Raw genomic sequence first — 20843 nt, forward strand, 5'->3', positions numbered from 1 at the left:
AGGCAGTACCTAGCATCCGGCTGGCGTATACACTCTGTTTAAAATCGCGTCATTTTGGGAATTTCAAGCGCAGATGCGCAGATTTTGATATGCCAGTTATCGTGTATTACTGTGCTAGATAAAAAAGACTAACGAGTTCAATTGCGCTGTTATCTGCGCGCAAATAAAAAAAAATACGGAAAACTGTGTCAGACTGGCCGGTCTCTCGGGCGAAAAGTGAATCCGGTGGATGTACCTTTTTTACTATACAAAGTTCGTACTGGTGTAGGCCTTTAGCGACCATGAGTGGATGTCTGAAATAATAAATTAAAACGAGCTCTCCTGCCGCAATACACGCAGTAGTTGGGGGTAGTACTGCCGGCTGACTCAACTGCTAATTAAGTAACGGAAAAAAGATATGTCAGTTGATCATTTACCGAAGGAGAACAACAGAGAGCTCTAGGCTGATTTTGGAGTAGCCATAACTACTCTAAGAACGCGAACCACTTCACAACGGCAGCCACGAGCGAGAGTTTGATGTTCCGTACAGACGCCAATACAGCCCAAAGATGGAGAATGGCAACCTCCCGTTTTGTCGTCTGCTAGCGGATTCGGGCGCGTGACCTCTCTCTTGTTTTACCCAGACTTGTACGTAATCCGTTACAAGTAACGAAATTACTTGTAATCCCTTACATTTATCGGTAATTTAGTAACGGAATAATTACATCTTTTCTAGCGTAATTTTAAAGTAATTCCCTTACATTTTTTACGTAACAGATTCCTTGTAATCCGTTACATTTTTTCAGGAACAGACCCCCCCCCCCCCCCTCTAAAGAAAACGTCCTTTTTATTTTGGTAAAGTTGAGCGCAGTGACACTGTCACGCGCATTGCCCAGCGCAAAGGGAGGCTTGGCACTCTTCAGTTCTGCAAAGTTTTTGTTTGCAACACCAAGCCCCTGAGTCTATTTTATTTTTAAACCCTAACAACAATGTCATAAAATCCAAATAAGCCTTTCTACAAAAAAAAAAGGGGGGGGGGGCAAGTTATATCCGCTTTGTTTTAGTGTCTTTGTTTCTTTGCGATCGAAGGCGGGTAGAGGTTGACACCAAGTGATTTCATGCCTCTTGGAGAAACTCTAGGCGGTAAGTGCACAGACAAGAATTAACAATGTCCTTCTCGGTTATAGTAACTACGACCATTTTCAAAATGTCACAACACGAGACAACTCTCCGTCTGCCCTAAAATCCACTAAAAGGGATGTGATAATATGTGAAGATGTTATTGCCACAAGCATCCTCGTTGTTCGTTGCTGCACACTTATCATTTACTCTTAGAAAACAGGATGTATTTTTTTCTGCCTCTTTCACATTATTTGAACCTGTTTTGAAAGCTACTTACTTTTTTTGTGGTCCAATTTCTAGTGTTGGCCAATTTTATTTGTGAATTTCAGCCAGGTTATCCTATCCGCATCTCAGCCACCTTTTTTGTGAGTCAGCTTTTTTCGATCACTCCGAAAATAATAATTGTCTTCCTTTTTTTTTCGCTGTTTGCATTCCAGCACGACGCATCTTTACAAATAAAAGATAAGATCTTTACAAATAAAACATAATGATGGCTGACGTAGACTTGAGATTCTGGGCTTCAGGAGAGAGTGAAACTCATGAGTGGGGAGCCATAGTGTGGCTCAGTTTTCTGCTCTTCGCTGCCCGTGGCATCAGCGGGAGTCTTTCTGGAGAAAACCGGAGTAAACTGCAGTCGGTCCGTGCTCCGCGCGTTTTTGAACGGCATCAAGAAAGGTACTCACGGCAAACGTGCATTTGCATTTCGTTATTTTAACCGATGTTCTGATTATTTTTTTTCTATTACTTATATTTATATATTAAAGCCGTTTTCTTATTCAACAACGCGCCTCAACCGAGGTTCGACCTGTTCAGAATAAAAAAAAAAAAAGAAGAATATCAAGCCAAATTTTAAGCATTATTTTATTAACACCTTACTGGTACCAACTCTACTAAAACTCTCAAATATCAGGCAACGACTGCAACGATCAAGCTTTGCACTATCTTCGAGCTAAATAGTACTTCCATTGCTCCGCTGAAAAAGCTCAGTGCAGAGAATTAAATATTCGTGAGGCACAATATGACACTCCCATCCAGTGACTCAGTTCAAATGGTGCTCAGCGTAGCAGTCGACATCTTCAGTAAGGAATGACGCAATATATGTCTGACGAGACTTCCAAAAGCCAGCTGTTGCTCAAAATACTCAAGGTCAATAAATGGGACAGGTGGCAACAGTAAGAACTTGAATAACCTTCTTCCTTTTGTTTCTTGATTGAGGAAAATATTATTGAAAGTAACGCCACGAAAGTAACGGATTACTTTTGGGAGTAACGGTCACTCGCTTTTATGAGAGGGTAATTGTAATTGTAAAAAATTACAATTTAGCCTTGAGTAATTGTAAATGTAATTCCTTACAATTTTTCAGTAACGTGTACAAGTCTGGTTTTACCCCGCCGAACCCGCTGAATTTCCCGTATGTATGGAGAGGGCGCTGCTGTCGAACAAAATTGTGCCGCCCAGAGAGCGCTAAATTGAGGGTGGCTATCATTTGAGCCCGTTCTCGTTTCGACCTTCTCACTTGGCCCTTCTCAAAACAACCATTCTCAAAAAGATCTTCTCTCTTGGACCTGTCGCGTTTTGTCCTTTCCCGTTTCGTCCTTCGCATTCCGACCCTCCTGATTTGGGCCCGTTCTCGTTTCGCCCTTCTCACCTAACCCTTTTCAAAACAGCCATTCTCTAAAATATCTCGCTTTGACCCGTCGCACTTTACTTTTTTTAAAGTAATATTAATAAAGTGATATAATTTATGTGTGTGTGTGTGTGTCACACTACAGGCATACTCTTTCTGCTAAGGATTTCAGCAGTACGTCGAGGTCGCCGTGAAAAGCTACTAGCTGACAATAAAACAGACAAACTATTTATCGCAGCCAGATCATAATCCGAAATGTCACATTGTTTGAGGTCTCATCAGTCAGGCACGGCAATATTCGTTGTCTTTCTTCACGTTGAGAAGAAACGTTCCGATTTTCGGGAGAGTACTCTAGTGTGTATGTCAATGAAATAAGTCTACTTTACACTAGCAATTAGGTATATTCATTTATTAAATCATTATCATGATAACCTATACCTCTCTATTCCCCTCACCCCGAACGGGGTCCTCCATCATCTCCGCCTTTCTACAAGGCGACCGCGAAACATCAATGGTTGAGAACCACTGCTATTATGTATGCTATTTCTGTTCAAACAAAATTTCCAAATTAAATGTTCATCGCTTTTTTTCTCTCGTTTGCTTAGAGGAAGGGAAGCAGGCGTCAATGTACAATTCGCAGTGCGTACCTCTACGTATAACATATATCTGATGGTATGTTGGGGGTCCAAGCAAGGTAAGGCTCATCCACAAAGCCGCGAAGGCATAATTACCTGAGAAGCATGCCGAACTAGTGCCATTCGGTCGTAGCACGAACGGGCGAAATGAGAATGGGTCCAGTAGCGAAAAACACGATTCGGATCTTATGAGAAGGTTCAAACGAGAAGGACCCAATGAGAATGGGCCGAAATGTGCAAGGCTCAAATTCGAATGGGACGTTTTGAGACACACCCCTAAATGGAATGGTCTATACTGTTGCCGCTAAGCGGCGTAAAGGCAGGCGGGGGGATGTGTTAACGAGCTTCCCAGTGATACACACGCCGTCCGAATCTGCCGGCATTTTTTTCCCCGGGCTACTTTGCCGGCTGCCGGTTAAAATAGTCTCACCCTGTTCTAAAACTCCGTATTTTCTCGGCACACGTTTTCCCGTTAAGCTAGAATGTTTTTTTACTATTTTTAACTAGTTGAGTTTGCTTTATCTGTCCTAATATTTGGATCTATGCGTAGCATAATGAAACGATGCCACTCATTGTGTGTATGGTCCGAGAAAGTGTAGCTTATGTCAACACAGCACGTATTGAGTTCCTAATGCTACTTTCAGTCCGTTGCTTTAGAAAATGTCTTATTGGTCTAGCAGTGTACTCATGTCGTTCAACTATAAATTGATTACATTGATCATACTTCATTACATTCCAGATGTTAGACTTCCTCGAAATTTGGTTCATGCAGAGCCAATATTCCTTTTCAGTCAAAATGGTTAAAGAGGAAATCCATCTTTTGTTTTGAAGTTATGGAAGTGGACTGGATTGTACTGTTAGGACGTACTTCGGTCCCCTGACTTTCTAGAATTGAACTAAGTTTAGATTTGTCGGTTAGAACTTTTGATAAAGCAGTTGTTCTTTTCGCCTCTTCTTTTTTTTTCTCTCTTTCATTTTGGAATTGTGATGTGATCAAGCCGAGGGCCGCAGTTATTCCCAAATGAAGCAGCAGCAGTGTGTTCCCAGCTTGCGTCGCTTTCATTCATTTCAAGACATGCCATGAAATGAATGCCCCCGTTCGTACACCGTTGGAATTGGGACTGACTTCAAAATGCAGTTTGACACAATGTTTAAGCGGTATGGGACGTGTGTTGAATGACCTATGCGGCTGTCAAAGTTTCGTGGGTAGTCAACCTAAAGCGCTCCATGTTCCACTTCCTTCTTGTTGTCTTCCCCTTCCCATTGGTTTGAAGCTCGGCCGACATTACACTCTGTTTCATACTTAGCGTGCAACGCTGTCAAAGCTACTGGCGCGAGTGCGTGGCTTCATTTACGGTTTTGCTGGCGCGAGAAGGCGTACAAATGATCAACAATATCAAGCCTCACGCTCGCGCCAGTAGCTTTCACAGCGTTGCACCCTAAGTACGAAAGGGAGTATTGTCTCATCCGACCTCATGCCTTTGGCGCTCAGGTAAGCATGTGCGAGGATTGCAATTGACCCCCCCCTCCCCCCAAACAGAACAAAATGACAAAAAAAGACAAAAATTGTGACAGCGGTGTTGGAGAGAAACTGCAGACTTTTAATTACCCTGCCTAAACTTTGCAAATATTTCAGTGTGGTTGCAGCTGTGAGGGTGAGGTGGATCCAATATGAAAACTGGACCCTGAAGCGACACCTTCAGGAGGCCGAAAATAATTAAGTTGGAAATTAACCCACTAGTATACTTTCTAAATATTTAGGCCGGGTGTCGATGAAAAAATTTTAACCCAGTTAATTTGTCACAAATTTTCAGGCATAATATCTTGAAAAGAATGAAACTGCAGATGTTCCAAACTGGCTGAGGTAAAGCAGCCTTGCAGTGCACCAAGGTTTACACTGAACATACTTTTGTGTATTTTCCACAAGGTGTAGCTCTTGCATTGTAGTTTTATGAGTTAGTTTCTTCAATGTTTGAACTTTCAGCGTGCCAGCTAGGTAGTGTGTAATATTTTTTTTTTTATAGCGCAAGCAATGTCTTAATTTTGGCGGCAAGAAGTTTCGGCTAACAGTTGACATAGTTGGACAACGGTGTGCATGCTTGCTTTCTCTGAAGCGGCCAATGAAGCGAAATAACAGCATGTACGGATTATTCATGCATTCAAATTTTTGTTTGTTGTTCGTTTCAGACTACATGTAGTCCGAGTACAAGGGGTTGGCCCTCCAGGCGCTGACGACCAGCATGTCGTCTCTGCTGTGCTGTCGAGGGAAATTTGAAGGGTAAATATTGCAGCTGCAGTTTTTCCTATTCTGTCCCTGCTTCACTTCCTGCGAATTTCTCCGCATGCTTGGTCTTTTTGTTTTCATGATACTGTAAACTTTTGTTATAGTTCGTTGCAACTATAGAATAGCACAAGCCCCTCCCACAATTCCCTTTGCTCGCCATGATTGGTGGTGTCTTCTCGGCTCTCCTCCTCTCTAGTGTTTGCTTATTAAAAAGAGTGAAGGGCTTTGTGGGAGGGGCTTCTGCTATTCTAGAGTGGCAACAGAGTATTTCGAGTCCTCATTTAATTTAATCATTTCGAAGAGTCCTAGCGGGCACCCATGCATTTTAATGGGAAGGACTCTGCTTCATATTTTGAACCGAGAAAATGACCCCACAAACGGGAAAGCACGGGTCTTCTACTACAAAATTAACCGAAACAAACTTTGTTTTCAAGATCAGACCGGAAAAAGTTTACTCCTGTCTTATAAACGGCGAGTAACAGAAATCCTGCGCTAGTCTCTCCAAGTGGGGAAGCTAATGCTATGACCCCCATCTTGATTTCTGTAATGCTTGTTATGGTTGTTTTCACATCTGGTATTTTCACTGTTCTTTGGCCAAGATTGAGTATCAGGTCACCATAGGTTTCCAGAAAAAAGCGGTCGCATATGCTGAAATTTCTAGCAAGTTCGTTGCGCAGTGGCGCCTCGTCGCGACCGAGGAAAAACTCTACGGTATTGTTGGTGCAAAACATTAAGCCTCACGACTAGCAGCAACTTAATCAGGAATATACTGCACCGTACGGCGTTTATTTCAGATCTACTCCACAGAGAATACTACAGGGGCACTTACATACCTAAGTGCCCCTGGATTGAATGAGAAAACATTGCCATTCCTAACGACACTTCCTTTTCTTTTCCTCTATTGTTAGGAATGGCAATGCTTTCGCATTCAATCCATGTAGGGATACCCAAGTGCCCCTCTAATATTTGTTTTACGTTACATCATAGGGCGTCACACATCATAGTACGTCATGTCGTCACGTGAAGTGTGATGTCATCGAACCGAGGACATATTTTTATGACCATCTTTCGGGCACATCAGCACCGATGCCGTCTTTTGACGTAATGGGACAAGCTTCTTCTTGAAGGGAGAGTAATGCCGCATTCCGAAGCGGCTGAGATAGCACAGCAGCTAGCCTGCCCAGCTCTTACACAGCAGCACCGGGTTCAAATCCCAGCCGTGGAACCACATTTTATTCTTTCTTTTTTCCTCTGTTAACATTTGGTTCCACTCGGTTAACGCGGCCGGACGCCGGATTTTCCGCTCCATGGACATATAATGCTTTCGCATTAAAAAGGCACATCCAGTAAGGAATGTGCTTTTTAGTGTGGTAGAGTCGCACATTGCCCACCACTTTCCCTTTGAAAATAACTACTGAAGTACGAGGGGGCATTAGTGATTACCAAATCAGGTTCACGCCATTCATAGGTGAAGGATCCATTTGGGTGTACTGAAGAATTGTGTGGCATTTTCTTTCGTTGACTCGTTGGCGCATCTCGCCGTTGATCGCAGTTCTGCACCTCGTTAGCTCTAACCGGCAGTATGGACAGCTCGGCAGTCTCGTCGGCTGAATCCTCCGTGTGTAGTTTAGCGTTGTTCTTATGCTGCTTCAATTAGGGATGCATGTGAGCAGTGCGCTAAACAGATGCCTCTTGCCCACGCTTCTATATTCATTGCTAGTCGCAGCGAAATAACCAAGTGACGTGCGGCCATGTTTGCCCTAAGAAGCTTGTAAGACAATTTGGATAATATCATAATATTCCGTCGTAAGTCACTCAAAAGTTCCGACAATTTTGTTTTGTTAATACGGATTTCTTCTCCGGTTTTGTCATGCGCAATCTTTATCGTAAGTTTGCTTTTCAAATTCGGCCTGTGATGTCTCGATCCACCCAATAATTCAAACTTAGTGTATTGCACCGATTGTCAAACAGGGGCGGATCCAGACCTCAGTTTTGGGGTGAGTGGAAAATTTTTAAGGATACTATTCTCCCATTCTTTCTTGTGCAGTGGGGGTCGATTCATGTCAAATTGCCCTCCGAGAAGGGGGGAGAGAGGGGGGCGGCCGCCCCCCCCCCCCCCCCCTTGGATCCGCTACTATTGTGAAAGCTGCAGTTGACACTCACCCATTCGGAGCATGGCTTTATGATCCGCATAGAAGCCTATTACCATTTCCTTCCTGTCCGCTGTGATTAAAAATACTTCTTCAAGATAGTAAACAAACACAGAAAGTAAATAAAAATACACAGGGACAAGAAGTGGACATAAAACAGTGGCGCCAGTGTTTACCACCACTTACTGTCCACGTGTTTTTGCGGCGCTTGTCTACGATCATGGATCAATTAACCCTAATTGCGATATTAATTCTGCAAGATGCTTATACACGAACTCATCTCTGTTACGTCACGGCGCGGTGGTGGCGCGTCGGACGCACTTCCGGTCTGGGGCTGTGCGCGGAAGAGCCCATTTGAGACGTGTATTCCTGCGTTGTTTTGAAAGAAACCAGACAAAAACCTGCCTTCTCGTCAAAATGCTGCGACTGGGGCTGTACTAAGAGTGTCAAGAGAGGTTTGAAGGTCAGTTTTCATGCGCTCGGTTCGTCCGAGATGCGGATATGTGCCGTGAAAAGGGAAAACCAGACGCCGTCGGACCACGATTACTTGGGCGGGAAGCATTTTGGGTTAAATTCACGGATACTACTGGCCATCAAATTTATTTGTTTTGTTCCAAAATGAACGTCGGAAAACCGTCAAGTTGTATAGACCACCTGCGGACAACGTTCAGTGCGTCTTCAAGTTCAGACGGTCGCCTGATCGTTCGAACTGTCGTCTGCTCTTTCAAACGTTTCTGCTGGTCGTCTGCTCTTTTAGAGGACACCGGCCCGTAGACCAAACGTGGGCCCGGTACTTGCGATAAGAATTAAGTGCAGGCCTTAAAAGACTTAAGTTTGAAGGTTGGTAAGCAGGCTCGACGTAAACAGTAGATACAAGGAGATGTTAATCATTGTTACCAGTGGCCGTCACCGACTTGTTATGCCTGATTCACTTGGTTAGATTCTGCTTGCGATTTTCAGTATCGACGTCGACCATCTCAGCTACGTTTCACGCTTTTGCAGTTCGAGCGACGTCGCTACTGAAAATTGAGAGCGAAATCTCATCATGTGAATCAGACTTTAGCGTACGTTCTGCGGCGTCCACGCGGAATGAATCGCCGCATGTCAGATGATTCACGCGAAGTTTTGCGGTGTAACGAGCCTCTTTAATTTCGCTGACGCTGCTCCAGTAGTCAGACATCGTTAGGAGGACGTGGAATCAACAGTTCCAACGCGAAAAAGAGCGCGAATACTCACACCGGCGCCGACAACATCGCATTTCAATGGTTTGTTTATGGGCGACGGCGAGCTTTTTGCCCACACCCCCATCGCGCATGCGCGGCGCCGGTGGCGACCGCTAGGGGCGCTCCGGGCGCTCCGGTTTGTTTGTAAACATGAGTTGGTGTATAAGTCTTAGCTCGTCTATGTTCAATTTTGGTAAACTTCATAAGCGACAACATCTGCTCGCTTATCTTTGGTAGACCTTTTCAAAACCCGAAACAAAAGAGTGCAATGCGGCGGCGAAAACAGTGAGCGATTGATTCTCGCAAACACGGGAGCAAAATATGCTTTTGCATTATGGTGCCCCTGACAATGTTATTAGAGCCACTCAATAAACTATCAAGGTAGTGTGTAAATTATGTGCCTGGGTGAGCAAAAATGTAGGAATTTTTTAAATGTGACTCTCCGCATTGAAGGCTGGTTCACACATACAGTGCAGCGCTAACTCAGTCCTGTTAAGGCAACGAGTCACTGCTACTTCCATGGCTTGTATCGTGTGTTCTGAGGGTCCTCCTTTCATAAAGGACTGATGTCCCGGTTTATAATACTCGTTCAGCGCTGAGGTAGTGCTGCGCTGTGAACAGGATACTTTGCTCGGACATTGAAGTTTAGATAAGCAGATCAACGTGTAACTGTGCATCTTTTTTCTTTATAGGTTACCAGCAGTGTTGAACACGTTCCTCAAAAAATGAACGAAAGCTCGTTCCTCGTTCCTTCTGATATTTGGAACACGTTCCCGTTACAAGTTCCATATCTAAAAAAGGAACTCGTTCCCGTTATAGTGAAAGAAATGGAACGTGTCGTTACATATACGTTACATTTGTATTTTGCTGATTACCATATTGAGTTGGATCGAACCCAGTTTTATATTTTTTATGTATCCCATCAAATTCCAACATAAGAAGTTAAATGCCGTGATGGAAAAAAGGCACCTGGAGAAGAAAACAAGCGGCAGCAGAGATTTATTTCATGATATATGCACCATTAAAAATCTCAGCTTTTAACCATATTCATGTTTGTGGTGGGCTGTGCAGGCGAGCCAAAGGTACCGTTTCATTGCACGGGCGTTTTACAACAACCTCGTACGTTTTAATCTAGCGAGGTCCGGTGTTCGAACTTAACAACAGTTACTGATCAATGCTGCCATCTACAAGACGAGCAAGTGCAGAAGAGGGTAGGACATTTGGGAGGTCAGTCTTGAAAACTATACAAGTCCTTCTTCGTGAAGGTTGGATTCGTTGTTCAGTTTGAAGGAGGGGAGAAGGAATAAGGTAAATTTTTGTGTATTTTCTAAGTTACCAATGTTCGGGATAGAAGAGTGCGTTCAATGTCTATAGACTAGTAACCTGTTCTTTTGTTGGAACTGTGGTTCTCTTTGTGCAAGTTCAGTGGCGGCTGTAGTCGGCCTCAGATTTCTGCGTGTATAAGGATTTGTGGAAGCAAAGCAAGTAGCTGAGTTTGAAACGTCCCTCTTTCTGTGCCTTTTCCTTTGACTAAGGGTTTTAGGTTTTGCTCTGTGGACTGCAGCCTCGGGCACTAAAAACATAATTAATGTCCACTACCTTTGAGGTACTAAGAAAAGAATTAATGTCCACTAGCTTTCATGTACTAAAAAAAGAATGAATGTCCACTAGCTTTCATGTAGCCAACTGTTACCATCCGAGGACCACACAAAATAAACCCTAATATAAGTAACCAAAAAGTTAACGAGATTCTGCTCTTCGTAAAGACATTGTTTTTGTACTTTTAAAATTTCCCTCTTAGAACTAAATTAAAAATCACCCCAGTTTCGAAAAAAATGAACGCCGTTCTTTTTTCCGTTGCAGTAAAAATGTAACGAGTTCGCGTTCCAGTTCCAGCGATGCCAAATGGAACGGCGGCGTTCTTTCGTTCCTCCTAAAAGTAACGTGTTCCAGGAACGCCGTTCCTTGGAACGCTGTGCCGTACAACACTGGTACCAGTACAAGGTCTCCCATGGACACGAAGGCAGTACAAGGTTTCCCAAGGACACGAAGGCAGTGTACCGTATGCTCGAATTTAGCATTTTTAATAAACCAGTTATTACTCTTTCCCACGGTTTTATGCAGACATTTTCCGAACCGTGCATGCGTATATAGACATACATATAACTTATAAGTGACACTTGTACTCACTTTCCCCTTCCCTCAAAACAACGGTTACATCGGGACCACATGTCATGCAACCTTTTGCGGTCTTCCCTCTTTGAGCCCTCTATCTAGAAACCCATGCTAGGAGTATAATTTCTAATATATTTCATTTGAAAGTCTAGATACACTGCTTTGAGTTTCCGTCAAAAATCAATTTTTTTTTCTACTGCGTTGCACTTCAGGTTTTGATGGGCCATCTCATTAGGTATAATCCGACTCGTCGGAATATACCTAATGATATGGCACGTCAAAACCTGAAGTACAACGCAATCGAAAAAAAAAACAACAAAAAACATTTGATTTTCAACAGAGACTCAAAGCAGTGTATCTAGACTTTCAAATGAAATCTATTAGAAGTTTCTATGAGGTGTCACGGCAAAACCTTAATTGAAACACGGTGTGCAATAGTTTTCCTAAACACCTTAGGCACTCGTTACAAAAAATCAATTGTTTTTCAACACAGATTTGAAACGGTGTCAATACACTTTCAAATAATATTCATATGAAATACATTAGAAACTTTATGCGGTAGCACGTCGAAACTTAAATTGGTACGCGGTGGCCAATAGTTTTCGTAAAATCCTTATGGATTCGTTACAAAACTCATTTGCATTTCTGTTGAGACTCGAAAAGATACGATGAGTAGACTCCATAAACTTTCAAATGAAAATCATTAAAAACATTTCTAAGGGGGGTGCATGGCTAATATGGTGACGTGCGCTGATGCGTCAGTGACTTGCGCAATCTTGCGTCAGTCACTTGCTCTGTCAAATCTCGGTGTGATATACCACCCCACGCATGCGCGCCACATATCATCGCTTAGCGCCCTGGCTAGAAGAGCGGAACGCCGCTGCTGTGGGGATCACTTTCATGTTGTTCGTTCTTGACGATTGACCTTGTTGCAATAAAGCAGTGAGCCCTGCTGCCCCGGAGTCTCTCCCGACTTCCCACAGCTTAACAGTGGCGACGAGATGTGGGTCAGCAAGCCTGGTTGCTGAAGAACCATGAGCGTGGAAGAGGACGGCATGACTTCATGCAGGACTATGCAGAACAGTTCCGTCTTGGGGCAACTTCCGGAATTTCCTTCGGAGAAAGGCAACTTCGAAGTCTACGTGGAACGCATTGAAGCTTTCGCAACTGCAAACAAGATTGGCCTCGCTACCAAGCAGCAAGCATTTCTCACGCTTATCGGGGAGGCGGCGGTCATCACGCTTCGGAATCTGCTCTTTCCGAAAAAGCCTGTGGAAGCCAACTACGACGGCATCGTCAAGATCCTCCTGAACCACTACGCTCCCAGGCGTTCGGCGGTGGTAGAACGATACAAATTCTACCGAAAGGGTCAACGTCAAGATGAAAACATCAGTGACTTCGTCATAGAAATAGAACAAATTGGCAGCTACGTGCGACTTTGGCATGTTTCTAGAGGAGGCGCTTCGAGACCGTCTCATCGTGAGACTACAGAATGACGAAATCCGATATAAGTTGCTGGCGACAAAAGATAATGATCTCACCTTTGACCGGGCCTTCAGCTCTGCCTTGGGAATGGAGGCGGCAGAAGGCCAAATCAAGGAGGTTCGACGAACAGAAGAACCCTCAGCTTGCACCAGTGTCCAAGGCGACCTCAACTGGCAGCGAAGGTCCACACAACGACAAGGTAAAAAGAACTTTCCGGCTCCCAAGACAAATGTCGCTTGTACTAGGTGTGGTAGCGCACACAATTCAAAGGTGTGCCCTTACTTAAAAAGCAAGTGTTCCAAATTCCAAAACATGGCCACATTGCAAAAATGTGTAGAACGAGTATGAAAGCAGTAACAACAGTAGAGAAAACCGTTAAGGAAACTGAATTGTTCAAATTTAAAGCAAAACCGCGTGCAAACGCCTACTGTGTAACCGTAATGATTGACGGCAAACAGGTCCAAATGCAAGTAGATACGGGATCTGCTGTTTGAATATTGAGTGAAAGCGCATTCCGTAAAACGTTTGGGAACAAACGCTGTGAAAAAAGCAACGTAAGGTTAAAAGCTTAGAATGGAAGTTCGGTTCCAGTGAAAGGGTGTTAACGTTCGAGTAACGTACGAGGGAAACGATTACACTCTGCTCTTGATCGTTGTGCAGGATGCAAAAGGGACAGTCACTCCAAACCTGCTGGGTCGCGACTGGTTATCAAAAGTGCGATTGAACTGGTCTCAGATGATCTCAGTGCACACAGTCATGACGGAAGTCTCATTAAAACAGAAGTACAGTGACGTGCTTGAAAGCGGATTCAGCGTAATCAAAGGCTTCAAAGGAAGCTTACTTCTTAAAGATAACGCCCTGCCTATTTTTTGCGGAGCAAGGCCCGTGCCTTATGCGCTCCGTGAAAGCGTAGAGAAAGACATAAATCTTTGGAAGAAAACGATGTAATTTACCGAGTCCAACACAGCGAGTGGGCAACGCCCTTAGTCGTTGTTCGAAAGGGAGACAAGACAATGAGACTCTTTGGGGATTATCGTGTCACAGTAAATCCATTCTTGAAGGTAGATTACTACCCGCTTCCGTTGCTCGAAAACATTTGTGCGGCAGTAGAGGGAAGAGCAGTCTTCACTGTCCTCGACCTGTGAAAAGCTTACTTGCAACTAGAGCTCGAGCAGCACTCGCAAGAGCTTCTAACGGTGAATACCCACCTCGGGTTATACCGGTTCCAACGACTTCCCTACGGTGTGGAAGGTGCGCCTGCATTATTTCCGTCAGTGATGGACCAGATACTTAAAGAAATGCCAAGCACTGCTTGCCACCTCGATGATGTTCTAATTTCCGGTAGGACACACGAGAAATGCGCAGAAAGAACCGTAATTTGGAACGGCTACACAAGCATGGAATCCGTGTAAACCCGAAGAAGTGTAATTTTTTTCAGAAAAGTGTCCAGTATCTTGGACACGAGATAAGCACCAATGGACTGCAGCCAACAAAAGAAAAGGTGGGAGCGGTGCTGAAAGCGCTACAGCCACAAAACGAGAAAGAGTTGAGGGCTTTTTTAGGCTTACTGAACTTCTACGCAAAGTTTCTGCCTTGCCTTGCCTCAACACTAGAACCGATTCACAAACTACTGAGAAAGGGAAACGCATGGAACTGGACGCAGGGGTGTAAAGATAGTTTTGAGTGTTGCAAACAACTACTGTGCAGCAACGGAGTACTGGAGCTGTATGACGCAGCGAAACCGCTCAAATTGACGTGTGATGCGTCATCTTACGGTGTGGGTGCAGTTATCTCTCATGTGATCGACGGAGAAGAAAGGCGAGTGGCTTATGTATCTAGAACGTTAAGAGCCGCTGAGCGGAACTACGTTCATATCGAAAGAGGAGTAGCAATTGTGTATGGCATACAGAAATTTCACAAGTATTTGTATGGCCCTCTGTTTGCCTTCTTAACATACCACCAACCGCTCACGCACAAATTCGATCCGAAAAAGCATTCTAGCTCCATAGCCACAACAAGAATACACCGCTGGTCCAACTCACTTACCAGTTACCAGTACATCATCCAGTATCGAAAGGGTGGTTGCATTGGAAATGCAGACGGGCTGTCCAGGTTACCGTTACCTTGTCCGCGGACGAAGCAAGCTGTTCATTATTTCTCGCCCGTTCCTTACATGTCGCTAACAGCTGAAGATGTTGCAAAAGAAACTGAGAAAGACGAACAGCTAAGGCAAGTTTGCGAAATGACTTGGCATGGTTGGCCCAAAGTTGTTGACAAAGAACTGGAACCGTACTTTGGAAGGCGCTACGAACTATCATTGGACATAAACTGCCTCCTATGGAACAACCGCGTGGTTATTCCAAGTTCCTTGAGGAGGAGCGTCCTAAATCTTCTGCACGGAGAACATCCAGGAATTAACAAGATGAAAATGCTTGTTCGGGGGTCATGTGGTGGCCCAACATTGACAAAGAGCTTGAAGAGTTTGTCAGAGAGTGTGATATCTCTGACAGTGTCCGCGCTCCAGTGGCAGCAGCACCGTTACTATCGTGATTGTGGTGTTCCGACAATTGGGAACGCGTCCACCTGGACTTCGCCGAAAAAAACGGCAAGTATTTTCTGATTATGGTTGACTCGCATTCCAAGTGGCGTGAGGCCAAACTGATGTCTAGCACAACCGCTCAAAAGACGGTAGAGGTTGTACGGTCAGTGTTTGCGTCCTATGGACTACCGGTCGAAGTTGTCACAGACAATGGTCCACAATTTGCTAATCACGAGTTTCAAGAATTCCTTCGTAAGAACGGAGTTAAGCACATGCTAACGCCACCACACCACCCGCAGTCAAATGGGGCCGCTGAACGGGTAGTTCAGACTGTAAAGAAGGCTCTGTTAAAATTGTTGTCGGCAGACCAAAAGAATGACTGCATACGAAGCACACAGCACATGATTGACACTTTTTTTTCATACAGAATGACACCGCATCCTTTTACGGGCAAAACTCCAAGTGAACTTTTCCTCCGAAGAAAACTGCGAACGAAGTTATCTATTTTATAACTAAACATGACACGAGCAATGCAAACCAAGATGGAGAGCATCGAGGAGATCTCGAATAAACGCCGTGGTACTGATCGCACCTTTTCTGTGGGGGATGAAGTAATGGTGAAATCCGTGAGGGGTGAGAGTGTCTAACGTTACATTTTTGGTACGGGTAACGCAGCGCATCAGATTTGTATATGCAGATCATTTGAGAGCCACAAACTCTGTACATATCCCCGTGCCAGAACAGGTCGCTCAACCGTACTGGCCTGCTCTGCATGACCACGCTGAGGATACATTTGTGCAAACGGCTGACGACACAGGCCGCCCAGAAACTGGTCTGGGTGGTCCCGTTCGCCCACACGTCTCTCTTAGGCGAGGCGCTCGTGCCAGAAGGCCGCCAGACAGGCTGGCGTATCATTCAGTGTGAACATTGAATTAGATTGTATGAGTTGTGTAATTACATATGTTACTTACACTAGTGCCTTACAAAGTGTGCGTTTGTGTAATAGCAACTTAAACTAAAAGGTGAAGGAATGTTGCGTCGGTGACTTGCACGGTTATATCTCTCTGTGATATGCCGTCCCACGCATGCGCGCCATATATTATCGCTTGGAGCCCTGGCAAGACGAGCGGAACGCCGCTACTGTGATGATCACTTTCATCTTGTTCGTTCTTAATGATTGACCCTGTTGCAATGAAGCAGAAAGTTCGAGGTAGATCTGGTGCTGAGCGAACTCATCCGTTGAGTGATGCTGCTAGAGGCTTCACGGCCTCTTTAGCAAAGAGATGCAAGGTCCTGTACTGTGTTAACAAGAAGCTCTCCAGCCTGTCTTATGAGTTGATGCATGGCGAATATGATGATGTGTGCCAGTCCATTATGTAACCGACCTAAAACGTTCTTATAAACGCGAGGAGGTAGACGTGTCGCAGGTTCCGCATGGTAACAATCTTGAACACCTCTCAGAAGATTCCACACCGTCTCTGCCAAGACACAACCTGCGACGGCGGTGGAGACTACGAAAGGAGCATGAATCCCAAGTGCACTATTTTCACGCAGATTTAGGTATTTTTTTGGAGGGGAGAAGAGGAAGTAGGCCATGTTCCCGTATTGCAGTTGGGCAGGCGTCGTCCTCGGGGGCAACCACTTATTCTTGCCGCGGCAAGGCCTCAGTTTGCTTTTAATTTTAGAGCATTGGGCCAGAGACGTCGAGACGGAGACGCAGCTCCCTTCATGAGAACCCCCATAGCCGTCTGGAAGTACTCGGACCGGATTTCGGCCCATCGGCAGAGACCCTTCCTGGCCCAGAAGGAAGGCTACCCTAAGATTTCCTAAGACATTTCCTGTTGTTTTTAGAAGGGGGGAGATGTCTGGGAACCTGGGGATCCAAAGCGTTGGACATGTTGGCCCGCATGCCAAATCGTTATAGTCATTTGCACCGCGAGAGGTTCAAGTGCATATATAGGTATTTAGCGCACAAGGTAGAGAGAACAGAAAGAAAAAGAGGGCCACTCAAAATTATGTTTACTGACAGAAAAAGAGAATGAAAAATATAGGATGACCTACTGTGGAAACGTGCATTTATCACTATCCCCGTGAATGATAGTGGCTCGTTCATCTAGGCTCGCGTGGGCCCTTCATTGTCTGCTGAAGGAATTATCTTTCCTTGTTTGACAGCGTCATGGACTCTACACTAATGCAGTTTATATCCCCAAAAAGATGGGGAAGGCCTCCAGCAACTCGCAGGTCACTTTGTCGTCTTTCCTGTCAAAGATGCTTGTCTCGCGGAATAACTGTCTGCGTGTGCACTCAATAGATTGGATTGGAAGATGTCCTCCCACTGTCCCAGGCAGCACACCGCGTCGGCCGGTTTCGGGACTACGTCGGCCGGTCCCGGTAACAGGATGGCGGCGCCCGGCCATTGGCGCCGGTGAGCTACCGGCCCCGGCCCGCGTCGGGGTTTCGTCTTGCTCACTGGCCAGTTCAGCCGAAGAAGTTACAGTGACTGGCCGGCATCGGGTTTTTGCTGTCTTTGCTGGCCAGTCTTTCCATGGAGGTTCCAGTAACTAGCCGGCATCGGTATTTTGCTGTCAGTAACTGGCCGGCATCGGTACTTTGCTGTCTTTGATGGCCAGTATTTACATGGAAGTTCAGTGACTGGCCGGCATCGGCGCTTTGCTGTTCAGACTGGCGAGCCCCGCCATGGAAGTTCCGTTTACTGACAGACATCGTTTTATTTATTTTTTTGCCGTTTTTACTATGCAGTCAAGTCGTTCAGATTCTGACGAACTGCGGCAATTCACGCACGTGTTTGGCTCTGATAAAAAAAAAAAATAAACGCGGTATAGCGGAGAATCCGAATGAAGAACAACAACAATTAACAAACACGTGGCGTGATTGAGCACGTGCTTTGAGTTACAAAAACAATAATACGCATTACTTTCCAGAATTTGGACAAGAAATAGATGTGTGTATTCCTTATGACGCAACGAGAGCTACACAACTCTCCTGAGATTACGTTATTGGTGATATTAATTGAGAGTGAAAATATGCTATTTCAGGCAAGAATCGACTTTTTTGGGTGCTAGTTACGACGATCGATCAGAAATATTTTAAATGTTCACATAGCCAGACGATCTGTCCCCCAATAGCTTATGTTATACGACATACGGCACCAAAAAAAAAAAAACGTAACTATAAAATCTCTTCTTTTTTTTAGCACGTTAAAACGAGAAACACAAATGCGTTGTTGATGTTTACACTGCCGGGTTTGTGAATGTGACCCCTTGACACTACGAAACATAAATGTTATAACGCCGAATGATAGCGTTTCTGAAAGCTAGCTTAATTATCCGCACTGTTCTTCGATCTCATGAATAAAACATGAATAGGCCTAATAAAAAAGTAAAACTGCGGAGCGCGACCTCGATAAGTAAAACCAGGCGGCAGGCGAGGGATATCACTACTGTACCAGAACAAAATAAAGTACTACTTTCCGGAAGTCAGAAAATTAAGAGATGTGCTTAATACGTAGCGCGCTATGAGTTCAGGTAAATAACTGCCTTAAAATAGCGGTATTTTTGTTTTAATAGTGGGTAAAGGTGACCGCCTTCAGGCAAACTTCGGCTGCATCACTGTGGCAGTTTGACCACTTACACATTTTCCCATTTCGCTCTCAATATTCCCATTATTATTAGCTTCTTTACTTTGTTGAAAGCACTTGCGCTGTTTGCATACTACACCACCCACCTATTAGCACTAAGGGGGCGATATATCCCGGCAAAACAAGAGGGCCACGGTTTGTGCATTGCATCAATTCAAATTTAGGGTCGCACTTTCTATTGTCACATTCTGCGTGATTTTTAACTTGAAGTAGTGGGCCGGCGACTGCAAAAAACATAGAAAATATTTAAAATAATAAAAGCAAAAAAGCGCAATAAAAATATAATTAAAAACTACTCGGCTCCATTGGGATTCGAACCACCGACCACAATATCAGCAGCAACGCGCGTTAACCATTAAGGCCAAACCGACCAACGGATTGGTCATTGATATTAGAAATTGATATGTCTTCTTAATTCGTTTGGAGACATGGTGCGGTTAGTTTCGTATTTAATTTTGTGGTAAGTTTTCAGGACGCATTTCTAATATTGTGGCAATGTTTACATGCTCAATGAGTTATTATTACTGTGGCTCCTAATAGTTTTTTAAACTCGCTTTGCTGACCGTTTTATTGCAAGCGTGAGGAAGATACGCGAACATAGCTTCCGTAAAGTCGCTAGACATCCATAATAGCCAACGAATGCAATCCAATCGAATCCACTGCCCTTTTTTTGCACGTTTTGCCGGCCGTGCGGGTATTCATATCTCTGTCTTCAGGTCAATTTACCGATTAGTCGTAATGCGTGGAGTTTACCTTAGTTTCAAATGTGTCCAGAAAAAAAAGAAGCGACTGTGAGCCGTGGAACTACGTCAAATCTGCTCAACAGTCAAGATCATGGCACGGTCGTTCCAAACTAAGTTCCTTTTTTTGTTTGTTAGGGCTAGATCATTCTTTACTCCGTTCAAAATGCTTGTTATTGCCTAGATCGCTTGCTTTTACCAGTATTACTAATTGTGCGCGAATGGTGCTATGCGAGGCTGTTTTGCTTCGTTCACAATTAGGTTGTGTACTCGGTCCAGGTCTATCAATAGTGGCGGAACTTTTTGGGGATGATGGGAGGGGGGAGGGGGGAGGGGCGGCGGCGCGGGCGCGCGGGCGCGCGGGCGGCCTGCCGCCCGGCAGGGGGAGGCGGAAAGGGGAGGGGGGCCGGGGGGGAGGTTGATTGCCTCCCTGCACCTATTGTTCACTGGTAAACTAGAATGTCTGGAAAAGCGCGGTGCCCCTCCATCGCCTCAGCTCTAGGTTAGACACTACGGGTGTATTTTGTGTGCGTATTTGCGTCCGGAGAGCTGGGTCAGGCAAAAGGCTGAGATTGATTGATCGAGCAAGTCCGTAGCTTCCGCCGCGCAGTCGTCTGCAAACGACTTTATTTTCGTGATTCGTTATCAGAAAAGAATTGTGAAAAATTGTTGCCGCGATTAATTCATCCCATGGTGATTTGCATAGCATACCGCACCTGATCGCGAAAATTTGTGCCCGCGAAATAATGTTTGATGCCGCTTCTGGTCTTCTGGGGAAATTTACAAGCTTCTCCTGAATTAAGGCAGTGTCTCGCCAGTTTATGAAAGGTATATTTTGTTCAGTGTAACTATAAAATCTTAGACATACCTCACCCCATCCCTGTATTTTTTCGTTTGGTACTCCCTTTAGCGAATGGTGTAGGTTGTAATTGTTTTTAGTTACATGATTATAGTAAGGTGGTGAGCTGGTCCTAATTGATTACTTTGAAAACTAGTTCACCACAAAAAGTCAAGGAGACAAGCAGAGTAACGGGTAAACCACACGGAAGCGCAGACTCTCAACTCGCATAAACAGAGAAGGAAGAAATAAAGAATGCGGAAGGAGCTTAAGCACAGGCCCAAGTGGAATGCGCTGATTCACCTATTAGCAAGAGCAGATTTTAAAAACATAATTTCCTTGTCAGTTAGGGCAACAGATTGATGGCTAATACATAAAGACAGCTCAA

General features: G+C 44.7%; 1 pseudogene; it reads left to right on the forward strand.

The window, feature by feature from the left end:
* The first annotated feature begins 12268 nt into the window (after positions 1 to 12268).
* LOC121047426 lies at positions 12269 to 13028 on the forward strand (annotated as a pseudogene).
* Positions 13029 to 20843: the final 7815 nt, after the last annotated feature.

Source organism: Ixodes scapularis, unplaced genomic scaffold (genome assembly GCF_016920785.2).
Source record: "Ixodes scapularis isolate PalLabHiFi unplaced genomic scaffold, ASM1692078v2 PGA_scaffold4__175_contigs__length_147842914, whole genome shotgun sequence".
Lineage (NCBI taxonomy): Eukaryota > Metazoa > Arthropoda > Arachnida > Ixodida > Ixodidae > Ixodes > Ixodes scapularis.